Source organism: Puma concolor, chromosome C2 (assembly GCF_028749965.1).
Source record: "Puma concolor isolate L17-30 chromosome C2, mPumCon1.1.hap2, whole genome shotgun sequence".
Classification (NCBI taxonomy): domain Eukaryota; kingdom Metazoa; phylum Chordata; class Mammalia; order Carnivora; family Felidae; genus Puma; species Puma concolor.
The window spans coordinates 149,210,643-149,224,541 of NC_141675.1; the positions used below are offsets into that span (position 1 = coordinate 149,210,643).

The 13,899-nt window shown below is 42.9% G+C and overlaps 2 pseudogenes; one reads left to right on the forward strand and one right to left on the reverse strand.

The window, feature by feature from the left end:
* Nucleotides 1–1,361: 1,361 nt before the first annotated feature.
* LOC112849757 (elongation factor 1-alpha 1 pseudogene) lies at nt 1,362–3,462 on the reverse strand (annotated as a pseudogene).
* Nucleotides 3,463–8,295: 4,833 nt separating this feature from the next.
* On the forward strand, nt 8,296–8,714 carry LOC147577602 (transmembrane protein 126A pseudogene; annotated as a pseudogene).
* The last annotated feature ends 5,185 nt before the right edge of the window (nt 8,715–13,899 follow it).

The following is a 13,899-nucleotide window of genomic DNA, read 5'->3' on the forward strand; positions in this document are numbered from 1 at the left end:
CTGGCTGAAGTCGGACGCTTAACCGACTGCGCCACCCAGGCGCCCCTAATTTTAAATGCACTTAAAATGTTTCAGAGAATTAAATCATAAGCTTATAAATAGGGTTAATTACTTAGGACAACTTACTACTTAAGTTTAGTTAATCCAACATTAATCAGAGAAAAAATGAAAGTGATTAATATTATTTCTATATAAAAATTACTAGACATAAATAAGGGTAGGAGTTGTGAATTAAACATAAAGCCTTTGGAAGAACCTAGGTTTTAAAATGTTACAACTTTTCAGATTGGCCTCTTTTACTTAGTAATATGCATTCAAATTTCTTTCATGTCTTTTCATGCCTTGATAGCTCATTTCTTTTCATTGCTGAATAATATTCCAGTCTTTGGATATACTATACTTTCTTTATCCACTCACCTGCTGAAGAACATCTTGGTTGTGCCCAAGGTTTGGCCATTATGAGTAAAACTGCTACGAACATCCACATGCAGGTATATGTGTGTGGACATAAGTCTTTAACTCCTTTGGGTAAATACCAAAGAGCATGATTGCTGGATCATACAGTATGAGTATGTTGAGTTGTGTAAGAAATTGCCAAACTGTCCTTCAAAATGACTGTACCATTTTGCATTCCTATAGCACTAAATGAGAGTTCCGGTTGTTCTAAATCCTCACCAGCATTGTGTGCTGTCAGTGTTCTGGATTTTGACCATTCTAATAAATGTGTAGCATTACCTCATTGTTTCAATTTGCATCTCCCTGATGATGTACGATGTGGAAAATCTTTTCATATGCTTATTTGCCATGTGTATATCTTCTTTGGTGAGGTATCTGTTAAAATCTTTACCCTCACCCACCCTCCCTTTTTTTTTTTGGTATCACCAAGTTTACCCAATATTGATAGAATACAAATTATATGAGACACACTGATTTTAGTATTACAGAATTTAACCGTTTTATAAGCTATCTTATACTGTTACTCTTTGCTTATCTGTTCTAAGCTATGATATGTTACACCAACAGATCCCCTTTCCCCATAGCTTTTTACTATGTTCTTAAATAGATGACTCCTCTCCCCCAGACAAGGTGAAAAAAATTCCCATCCAGAAAAAAATGTTAACCCAAATTCTGAGTTTTGACATAAGATAACACCAGAAATAGGTTATGGGCAACTCATAATCTTTTACCTGAATAGTACTACATGAATTTACAGTGTTGACCAAAAGAAGACACAGTTTTCTCATTAAACCTTTGTTTTAATGGGTCTTGAAATTCAGTGACAGATTTTTGATCAAGTTGTTTCCATTAAAAAGTACTCATTAAAAAAAAACTAATAACTGAAACCTGCCACATTTACACACAAAACAAATGGTCCGCAGAACATTTTCCTTTCCTTCTGAAGGTTTTACGATGCATTGTTATCATTAACCAGTCTTTTACTATTAAAATTAAATGGCTAATTGACATATAGGGTTCTGAGACCATTCTTTCACCACCGATTAAGACTGGGGTGGCAGGTATTGAGAATAATATTCATTCAGGCCTCTGAGCTTTCTGGGCAGACGTGGTGACCTTGCCAGTTCCAGCTGCCTTCTTGTCCACTGCTTTGATGACACCCACAGCAACCGTCTGTCTCCTGTCAGGAACAGCAAAATGGCCCCAAAGAGGCTAACCAGAGAAGCTCCCAACACACTAGGCTTGCCAGCAACCATATCAACGATGCCAGCATCACCAGATTTCAAGGACATGGAGCCATCTTCCAGCCTTTTTCCAGAACAACGATCAATCTTCTCCTTCAGCACAGCAAACTTGTAGGCAATGTGAGCCGTGTGACCATCCAGCACAGGTGCGTATCCAGAAATGATTTGGCCTGGATGGTTCAGGATAATCACCTGAGCTGTGAAGACAGCTGCTTCCATTGGTGGGTCATTTTTACTGACTCCAGCTACATTGCCATGACAAACATCTCTGGCAGATACGTTCTGGGCGTTGAAACCCACATGTTCCCAGGAAGAGCCTCACTCAAAGCTTCGTGGTACATTTCAACAGGCTTTACTTCAGTTGTAGCATTGATTGGATCCAAGGTGACCACCATGCTGGGTTTAAGAGCACCAGTTTCCACTTGGCCCACATGGACAGTACCAATACCACCAATTTTGTATATATCCTAGAGAGGCAGATGCAAGGGCTTGTCAGTTAGATGAATTGATGGCAGAGTGCAATCCAGAACTTCAAGCAGTGTGGTTCCACTGGCAGTGTCATCTTTACAGGTGACTTACCATCCCTTGAACCAAGGCATGTTAGCACATGACTCCAGCACATTGTCACCATTCCAACCAGAAGCTGACACAAATGCTACTGTGTTGGGTTTGTAGCCAATTTAAAAAAAAAAAATTTTTTAACATCTATTTATTTTTGAGAGACAGAGCATGGGTGGGGGAAGGACAGAGAGAGAGAAAGAGACACAGAATCTGAAGCAGGCTGCAGGCTCTGAGCAAGCTGTCAGCACAGAGCCTGATGCGGGGCTTGAACCCACAAACTGTGAGATCGTGACCTGAGCAGAAGTCGGACGCTCAACCGACTGAGCCGCCCGGGCGCCCCTGCCAGTTATATTAATGTAGGTGCTGACTTCCTTAATGATTTCCTCGTATCTCTTCTGGCAATAGGGTGGCTCAGCGGAATCCACTTCGCTAACATCAACAATTAGTTGTTTCACACCTATGTGTAAGCCAGAAGGGCATACTCACGGGTTTGCCCTTTCTTGGAGACACCTGCTTCAAATTCACCAACACCAGCAGCAACAATCAGGACAGCACAGTCAGCCTGAGATGTGCCTATAATCACATTTTTTATACATGTATTTTATAAAGTCTCTGTGTGCTGAGACATCAGTGATGCACACGTAATACTTGCTGGTCTCGAATTTCCACAAGGAGCTATGAACGGTGATACCACGTTCATGTTCAGCTTTCAGTTTCTCCAAGACCCAGGCGTACATGAAGGAGCCCTTTCCCATCTCAGCAGGCTCCATCTCAAACTTTTCGAGAGTTCTTTTGTCAGTCCCACCACATTTGTAGATCAGATGACTGGCAGTGGCAGCCTTAAATCCACGTGTCCAATGACAATGACGTTGATATGAGTCTTTTCCTTTCCCACTTTGGTTCAGGTTTAGTGGTGGTTTTCACGACACCTGTGTTCTTGCGAAAAAGATTTTGGCCTATTTTTAAATCAGGTTGTTCTTTCTTTCATTGGATTGTGCTTTTCGGGTTGTAACTACAAAGGCTACATCCTGTGTTATTCCACTTATATTACATTCTGGAAAAGGCAAAATCATGAACGTAGTTAAAAGACCAATGATTGCCAAAACTTAGTGAGGACAGAAGGATGAATAAGTAGAGAACAAAAGATGTTTAGGGAAGTGAAAGTACTCTGTACGATACTGTAACAGGTAATACCTGTCATTATACATTTGTCCAAACCCACAGAATATACAACCCCAGGAGTGAACTATATCCATGAAAACTACGGACTTGGGGTGATGATGTGTCAATGTGGGTTCATCAATGGTAACAAACGTACTACTCTGGTGTGGGACTTTGATAATGGGGGAGGCCATGCAAATGTGGGGGTAGGAGGGTTTATGGGCAACCTCACTACCTTCTGCTTAATTTTGCTGTGAACCTGAAACTACTCTAAAAAATAAAGTATTTTAAAAAATAATACAACTTTGACAGCATGAGTAATAGTTAAAACAAGTAACTAGAGGTGACCCTCCGTACATCAAAGCCTTCTTCAGGTATTAAATATCTCGAGTGATACGCTTGAGAGCTTTTGGATGGGTTTCGGTTACAACGAAAACAGTCTTGAGGCAGACATAGTTTCTCCCCCAGCCGCATTGCATCATGCTGCTAACCTGAGTGTCACCGACCTCATAGCTACATTTTTAAACTTCATTTCGCTCATGACAATCCTCCACGTATGAATGGGTGGAGGATATGCCTGTTGAGATGCCTGTCTAGCCTTCCCTTCGCTGGAAACTATTTTTCCCTGCCTGTAACCCTCTAAACCTACAGGGCTCAGAGGTAGCTGCTGGCTGTCATAAAGATAAGATTTGACCTATTCTTTTTTAAAAAAATTAAAAAAAGTATTTATTTTAGAGAGAGCAGGGGAGAGGGGCAGAGAGAGAGAGAGAGAGAGGGAGAGGGAGAGAGAGAGAGAGAGAGAGAGAGAGAGAGGGAGAATTACAAGCAGGTTCCATTCTCAGTGCAGGGCCCCAGGCAGGGCTTGATCCCACAACCCGGGCATCATGACCTGAGCCTAATTCAAGAGCCAGACGCTTAACTCACTGAGCTACTTAGGAGCCTCTTGGCCTACTCTTTAGACCTGGCCGATTGGCCCAAGGTGGGCCACTAACCCAACCAAGGCTAATAAACATGGCAATTGAAGGAGAGCCTCAGATATCTCTGGGTGGGTTGAGGGATTACATGTAGACCAAGAAGCTAGGAATAGCCATTGTCTACTGTGCAGACTGGAGAGCGGAGAAAAAGGGTCTTTTAAGACAAAGAAGAATAAAGCTTCTGGGCAGAAGGACAGAAATAAAAGATGGAGAGCATTTTAATTATAGTCTGTTCCAGAGGCCCAGTCAGCTGCACATTGCCTTGAGTACTGTGATACATCTGGTGCGCTTATAATAATTCATCCCTCCCTTCTAAACAAACTACAGTCAGTTTGTATTACTTGTAACCAAAAGATACTATCTAATATGTGTGAACACATATTAAACTCATTGTGTGAAGCAAATTTGTGGGTTTTGTTTTCAAAAGAAATAGCTGTTTGATTGTCTCAGTTGGAGGAACTTTACAGTGTAGACCTGACCTTTGGGTTATAAGTACAGGGACTAGTCCAAAGAATGTGTGCTGGTAAATCCATGAATCCAATTTACCTAAAGCTCAATTCTTAGCATAACTCTAGCCTGATAGCCACTTGCAAAATACCCAACATTGAATATAAGAAAGTTACAGCCAATAAGCTACTTGTGGCTTGTGTAGCATCTCCTTATACTTGGGAGTGTTTTATTGGAAGATATCTAAATTGCATTGTATGGTCTATGGTAGAAACTGCTAGTTTACCATCCTCTTTCAGCCAAACCTACATTTCCCAGCCCTTCTTAGAAGGCAAGGCAGGGGCGCCTGGGTGGCTCAGTCGGTTGGGCGGCCGACTTCGGCTCAGGTCATGATCTCACGGTCCGTGAGTTTGAGCCCCGCGTCGGGCTCTGTGCTGACAGCTCAGAGCCTGGAGCCCGTTTCAGACCCTGTGTCTCCCTCTCTCTGACCCTCCCCTGTTCATGCTCTGTCTCTCCCTGTCTCAAAAATAAATAAAATGTTTAAAAAAAATTTTTTTTAAAAAGAAGGCAAGGCAAAGCTCTAGGATTAAGTTCCAACTCATGGAAGATAAGTAGAGGTGATGGCTTCTGGAACATTCATTAAAAGGAATGCCGCAAGACTTTTCTTCTCCCTTTCTTTCCTGTTTCTGGAATGTGAACATGGTGCTAGAAGCAGGAATGGCCATGCTAGACCGCAAGATGAAGCCATGTGTTATAAATGAATATAAATGGGTATAAATGGATAGTAACAAGCTGGAAAAAGCCTGGATCCCCAGCCCTACTTAAATTTAGATCTTTCCATGTAATAAGCCATCTTATGTAAGTCAATGTTACTTTGATATTTATTTCAGTAGTTGAACCAATACCCCAACTATAACATAGCCTTTGCATGGAAAACCAAAAACGAATGACTGTTTCCTACAAGAGGAATTGTAGCCATCATTCAACAAATGTTTATCAAGTCACCAAGGTCTGAATGTGAACAGCTGAGCACCCTTGGAAAAACTGTTCAGGCTGGTGAAGCAATCCAGCCCATGTGAGTTGATGCGTGCCCAATGGAACACAGGGCATACAGCCCAGGGAAAGAAAGGTTCAGGATAGGCCAGAGAGCTGTCTTCGGACATAAGAAGAATTCATGTGAAAGAGGGGATAGACTTGTTCTGTATGGACCTAAGGGGCTGAACTAAGGCCAACAGGTTTATGCAGGGCCTGAAGTGCTAAGATGTAAAGAGTTCTATGTTGACCCAGTTGTTGGCTTCAAGTAACATAAACAGACTCTACAGTCTTAGGCAAAAATGAAATTTATAGGAATAATATTTGGGGGAATCTCAGAATTGACCAGAGACTAGAGAACTGGTTAGAAACCAAGAGAACTTTGGAGTGCTGGTTAGCAAGAAGTATAACCACAGCCATTGAGAAGGAAGGGTCTGGTGAGCATGACGAGTGACCTCTAACTGTTCCTCATGTCACTGAGTCATTTACTCAGGACTCAAAATCATGAGAGAGAGTCTGATGGTTGTACATGGATCATTTTCCATTTGCTGGCTGAACTTGGTGGAATAGGGGAAAATCTGTCCCTGTTGACCCTGGCATGGAAGTTAGGCACCACCTCCAAGAGGAACCCAGATATGATCGAACAAATATCCAGTGCTACCTCTTTGACGCTTTCAAAGCCGATGAATCTGTGACCAGTGTCTCAGGATTGGGAGGGACTAGTCCATTCAGACAAGTTATCTCCTTTCCACCTTCCTCATATATGCTCATACGCTCTTTGCTGAATGATTCTGACAACGAAAAGCTCTCTTCCTTCTTGTTGTTAAGATGAAATATAGGCTGAGAGTTTAGACTCTCTACCTGGTACTCAAGACCCTCCAACTCTGGTCTCACTTTTGTAGAGCTAAGTCCTGTGAGTCTTCTACAGACACCTTTCCTCCTGTCAGACTTATTCACTCAATGTCACCATTTTCTGACCCCACCAAAGCATCTTGTGTTTATTCTCTTTTCTCCTCCCATCTATCTAAATGTTATCCATTCTTCACATTCCAGCTCAAATCCCACATCCTACATGAAACATTCCCAAGCCATCCCAGCCCGAAGTCATGTGTCTTTGGAAATTTTTGCCTCGACTCTTCATTAGGCAGTTAATCACTCCCCTTTTATTTATTTATTTATTTTTTTTCAACGTTTATTTATTTTTGGGACAGAGAGAGACAGAGCATGAACGGGGGAGGGGCAGAGAGAGAGGGAGACACAGAATCGGAAACAGGCTCCAGGCTCTGAGCCATCAGCCCAGAGCCCGACGCGGGGCTCGAACTCCCGGACTGCGAGATCGTGACCTGGCTGAAGTCGGACGCCCAACCGACTGTGCCACCCAGGCGCCCCTATCACTCCCCTTTTAGATGTTTTCTATTTCTTAGAATTGACACTTAAACCCCGTTAGACAATTTAGTTTTAAACATACTTATAGCTTCTCTCTCTGCGTAGATTACAATTTCTTAAAGACATGGAGTATTTCTTATCCGTCTTTGCATGTGCTGTAAAACTTAAAATTCTTTCCATATGGACCGATTTTTTTTTTCTTAATTGACGGGAATACCAGAGGTGAGTGTGGTCTTCACCTCTTATTCAGGAATTTGGGGAAGGGGAAGCAGGGTAAGAAGAGAGTAGAGATATATCAGAACAATGACCTAGAATGGCTTTCCTGAGTATAATAATGATGTGAATGATTTAGATTTTTGTAGGTTTTTTGAGGTTTAATTGATACATAATAAATCACACATATTTGAAGTATATAATTTGGCAAGTTTTGACCTAGGTATACATGCACGATAATATTGCTCTAATCAAGATAATAAAAATATCCATCATCCCTAAACATTTACTCATTCACCTTTATAATCCCTCTTCTTCACTTCTGCCTCAAGCAGCCACTGATTTGTTTTGTGCCCCTGTAGTTTGAATTTTCTAGAATGTTATATAAAAGGAATCACTTGGTATGGGTTCTTTTGCGGGGCAGGGGTCTGGCTTCTTTCATTTGGCCTAACTGAGGTTCGTCCATGTTGCTGAACGTGTGACTAGCTCTTTTCTTTTTACTGCTGAGTTGTATGAAAAGATGGCTGCGTTCAGGCTAGTCGAGCAAAGGTTGGCGTGAACCCCAGCGTGCCAAGGAGGGTTGTGAGCAGAGCATAGGGCTCAAGCTGAAATGTCATGAACCAGATGATACTGTCAAGGAAGACTTAATCTTCAGTATCATAACCAGAAAAATTAACCACCTCCCAGAAGCAGAAAGGAATCTATTTGAACATGGATCAGTATATATTGCACTTAATGCTGCTGTCTGTGGTCTAATAGCAAATAGTCTTTTTCGACACATCTTAAATGTGATACAGGCTCGTACAGCTGCTGGCTTACCAATGGCAGTGATCCCATTTTTGACTGCGCACGCACCTTACAAAGGTTTTGTAAATCTACCTTTGAATACAGGTGATTTGAATTGTGAAACCTGTACCATAACACAGGGTGGACTGGTTGGTCTTGTTTTTGGTGGTCTGTACCCTGTTTTCTTGGCTATCCCTGTGAATGGTGGCCAGTTATGAGTCAGCCTTGCTACCAGAAAAAGGAAACATCTTAACTTGCTGGACTAGAATTTCTCAGCCTGCCTTTAGAAAGATGTTATTTCCCATTTTGCTCCAGACCGTGTTTGCAGCATACCTTGGATCTAGACAATATAAATTAGTTATAAAGGCTCTTCAGGTACCTGAACCTGACCTAGAAATTCAGTGATTGTTAAACAACTTTTTACACAAAAATAAAATTGTAATGTATGGATGAATGTCTAATGTATGAATAGAAAAAAAAAAGAAATGAGGATGATAACAGTACTCACCCATGGAAGTTTATATATATATATATATATATATATATATATATATATATACACACATATATATATGCCAACTTATAAAAGTTGGCTTTTATATAATTTCCCACATAAACTAATCATAATTAGTTAGGTATTACTTAATCCATTCAACGGATAAAGAACCTAAGACATAAAGAGATGAAAATGACTTGGCCAGGGGGTGCCTGGGTAGCTCAGTAGGTTAAGCACCCAACGCTCCCAGGGTTTGTGGGGTTCAAGCCCTGCCTGCATCAGACTCCGCATGGACAGTGCTGAGTCTGTTTGGGATTCTCTCTCTGCCCCTCCCCCACTTGTGAGCGTGTGAGCATGCTCTCTTTCTCTCAAAATAAGTAAACTTAAAAAAGGAGTTTAAAAAAGAAAATAACTTGGCCAGTGCCCTGTAAAGATAAAGGTTACACTTAGGTCTTCTGACTCTCAACCCATGGAAGCTCCAGTCTTTTTATAATGTAAACTCAGAAGGCAGATCCTATCACTTCCGCTGTATACAATTCCTTAGCGTTTTTAAATGTGGATCACAGTCAAGGACAGGGAATTATATAAAGTGTAATACCAGTAGGCAGAGATCATAGGAGACCATCCTAAAGGCCACTTACCATAGGCCCCTTCTCTTTGCCACGTGGCAGTGACACAAGTCTGGTAGGTCGGGGTTGTGATCAGAAGCTTCTGAAATATGGAATGAGGTGCCAAAGAGAGTGTTCCCAAGCCAATGACCTAATGGGAGACTTTGCCCTTCCCTCATGGAGAGAAAGTGAGATCTTAGTTCCTTGTCCGTCATTGCACACTGGCAGCACCTTTTAAGTAGGAGGCACAGTCTGTGGGTAGGCCCACGGAAAGAAGGGAGGTGGGGTGCCTGGGTGGCTGTCTTAAACTTTTGACTCTTGGTTTGTGAGTTCAAGCCCTGCATCATCGGGCTCTGTGCTGACAGTGCGGAGCCTGCTTGGGATTTCTCTCTCCCTCTCTCTCTGCACCCCCCGCTCATGCTCGTTCTCTCTGTCTCTCTCAAGGAGGGTAGGAAGGAAGAAAGAGAGAAAGAAAGAAAGAAAGAAAGAAAGAAAGAAAGAAAGAAAGAAAGAAAGAAAGAAAGGAAGAAAGAGAGAAAGAAAGAAAGAAGGTACTAGAGTTGGGCCAAGCAGTTTTCTTCTGCCTTCAAGATGATGCCAGAAACATGTTCATATGGAGTAGGCATCTCATTTATTTATTTATTTATTTATATTCACTTATTCTCCGATATTTACTCAGCATCTATCACATATCAGTCCCTCCGGTTGGCACTGCGGGCACAAGAGTTTCTTTTTTGAGAATTTACGTATTAATTGTTAAGGCCACAGGGTAATGAAGAGATAGACACGGTGTTAGATCGGGCTCTCTAAGAAGCAGACACCAAGACGGGATTAGACAGGTAAGAGATTTCTTGGAGGAAATGCCTGTGACGGACAAGGGGAGGGAAGCAGAGAAGGCTGGGGGAAGACATTGCAGGTCTGACATCTGTGCAGGAAAGGGGGAAGGCCAGAGGGGAGAGGACTGTCGTACAATTCCAAGAAGGGTTTGTTCAGGTCACTGCGAAGTCTTTGAGCCCAAGTCACCTATCAGAGGAGTACTGTGTATAAGAGAAATGAACCTGGGAGCAGCCGGAGGGACATGTGGCCTCAGAACTAATAGAGCAACGGATCCAGAGGGACAGCAGCTGGGGATCTCAGCAGTATCTTTTCGCTTCTGTCCTGTGCACGCTGTAACACGGTGTGGTTCATGTGATGATGGAGTAAGCATAGGTGCTAAAAAGAGCACAGATGAGGTGCACCTGATCCAGACTTCCAAGTTTAGAGTAGCATTCCACTCTGCACATGTACCTATATGCACCCGTCTATGCGTACAAGATGTTCCCAGTGTTATTATTGGTTAAAGCCACCCACGAAGGAAACAACCATGTCTGCCATCCCAACGGATACACAGCGGTTTAGCTGGACAATAGAGTAGCTTCAGCGATGAAAATAAATGAGCCACAACTACACTCCGTAACTTGGGGAAGGGCCTGGAGTGTGTTCCAGGCAGAAGACAAAGGACAGAAAGGGAAGTGTGCACAGGGCTCAGGGGTTGCAAACACCAAGGAGTGACACTGAGGAGTGGCGAGAGGGATGGAGGTAGGCGTGTGTAGGTTGGGGTGGGGGGGGTGGGGGAGCTACTGCAGAAGGAAGGGCCTTGTAACCAACTCCCTGTTGAGAGTTTGGACTTTACCTTCAGTGCAAAGGAAAAGCCACTGAAGTATTTAAGCTGCGGAGAAACTGAATCAGATGTACGTTTTCAGAAAGACCCTACGGCCTCAGTGTGGGGATATACCTCACAGTACCCAGATGGGTGGCAGTGAGCAAAGAAAGGGTTCCTGGTTCTAGAGTGTTGCCTGTGGCACTTGTCCAGGGCTTGCAGCTGTTGGCTTCCAGCTGGAGTCGAATTTAATAGCACCGATTCCCAGGCCTGAAGGTGATCTTCCTGTCAGACCAAAGGCCCTCCTTTCTGCATGTAGGGCCTTTGCCTTAATCACTGAATCATTAACAATAAGAGGAGATTCTCCTATCTGGCTGCTCTCTAATGTCAACCAGGCATATTATGGATTGAAGATAAAGTGTCATCCTTGGTCCCAAAGGCCCTCTCATTTAGATGCTGAACATTTTGGGGGCAGAGGAAGAAAGAAAAAAAAAAAGAATTTGTAAATAACTGATCACTGCAAAAGCTAACCCCTTAGGAATTCCCTTTCAGGAATCATTTAATGATAGCACTATATGTAATGATTCTTTAATTACTAAAATGACTTGTTCCATTTGCAATATTATAGAGGAGCACTGGGTTAACATGGTTGTTTAATATTTTCTTAGTAATTATGTATTTAGTATTAAGTTGTGGACTTCTTTATTCAAGTTGGGAGCTAAATTCCCAAGATATTTCCTGCGTATTCTCTTCAGGTCTTGGTAACCCTAGGCTGAAAGTTCAAGATGATTTATTGTAGGAGGTATCATCGGATAGCTCCCAACTACCTTGTAATTTTAATTGCGCGTAGGATTTTTTTTCCTTTTGGCAGCATAGATAGCTGCTGTTATTGTTGCCATTAAGTTTGTTTTTTTTTTTAATATGGGCAATTTGAAAAAAAAATAGAGATTATCTAATACTAAAATATTACATCCTGACTTGGTAGGCTCTAAAGTATAAAATCTTCCTGATAGCTGCTTTTGAGGGGTTTGACTTCCTCCCAGACAATGTCTCCATTGCAAAAGATCATTTCCTTCCCGAATATGTTGTCTTTTGGAGTCCCCTCTGCCTCCCACATGCTCATACCCGCCTGTCATCTGCCTTAGTAAAAGGAAAGTCCAAAGAAGTTCGGATCAGATCAAGGACACAATTCTGTTTTGACCCTGAGTCAATGGGAGGGCTGCGTTAATAACTCTTGGATATAATTTAATGCCGATGGGCTTTGCTCCTTTTATCAAATCTGTGCAAGCCTTTCTTCTTATACTTAGGGCATTCTCCCCCACACGAATCAACAGAGCCCTAGCAGCACCGGCGAGATGATCCTCACAGAGGGCTGGACTTTGAGATGATGCTTGTATATTGATCTTCTTACCAGGAAGTGTTGACTAGCGGTGTCATGACACCCAATTTTCAACATTCCTTGGGTGGCCAGATCATTCAGGTGGTGGATCCTCACAGGCTTTAGGACTATCGCTTTCTTTCTTTGGGTTAAAGCCCTGAATAGGGAGACTATTTAGAGCAATGAAAGATACCCTGTCAGTTTTTCAGAAGATTATAATCTCGCTGTGAAGATTTATGAAGCTAAGACACCCTGAGAAAAAAATACTAATACGTTGAATTGTAATAGAAGTTTCATGAATTAGGAGCTGAGGAAATACCACATGTAGGCGGGACCAGAACCAAGGAAAGTCAGTCCAGAATGTCTATTGAAGAGAAACCTGGGATCCATTGTTGCCTCACCAGCTACCGGGCAAGTATCCAATCAGTCACCAACTCCTACAGATTCTATCCCCTCACACCCCTTCCCTCAACTTCTGCCAGCCCCCATCCCCTCTTCGGCCTGTGCCACGCCCTCTGAGCTTGACACAGCCCCTGCCCTTGCCCCCTTTGAATCCGTTAGGGTCTGATTACCTTCTGCCTGTTCATGCCCAGCCTTAAAACTGCTCTTTGCTGAGCAGGCCTGGCTTGCACATGTCTTGGGCCTCACCCTGAGCGACGGCCCCTAGTTTATTTTGCTGGGTGCTCCCGCTCGCTTTATACAGCGCCTCCCCTGGGGAAGCCTCGTCCCCTGAAGACCCCTTCAGATGCTTCCTCGTCCCCCTGCACGTCTTCAGCTCACAGCCTTTGTTCCTTTTACTGAATCTAAACTCCTTCCAGGTGCGTTCCGGATTTTGCACTTGCAGAGCAAGAACATAGAGCTGTTTCACACCTCCGACATTATTGACATTTAACATTAACGTCCCCCAACGTCGGCTGTTGAAGACATTGTAACAACATCAGAAGAAAAACTAAGCTCTTCCCTAAGTGAAGATGTGGCAAGGATTTTGTTTTCTTAAAGTTCAAAAATATAGTATTTTTTCCTAAAAAAGATCTCACTTTTTTTTTTTTTTTTGCAAGGGAGGGGAGGCAGAGGAGAAAGTGAGGAAACATTCCATTGAGGCAACCTTTGCTTCACTTTTTTTTTCTTATAAAGTGGAGCCCAAATCTGAGCCATCTCCCCCACCTAAAAACTTTCTTGATCAAAATTAGAAAAATGATTAGGAAATTAGTGGATCAAAAGAGCTCCAAAAAAGCCTGACCTAATAACATATGTACGTTGCGCAAAGTGTTTCACGCCGGAGGGCACTCTGCCAATGTCATGTGGGAGATGACCCTATAATGGTCTACAAGGGTGGGTGACGGTGTGTGCAAGGGGGTTTGGAACTACCAGAGTTCAGGAGCGCCTGGGTGGCTCAGTCTGTTGGGCGACCACTTGGGCTCAGGTCATGATCTTGTGCCTTGTGAGTTCGAGCCCCGCATGGGGCTCTGTGCTGACAGCTCAGAACCTGGAGCCTGCTTTGGATCCTGTGTCTCCCTC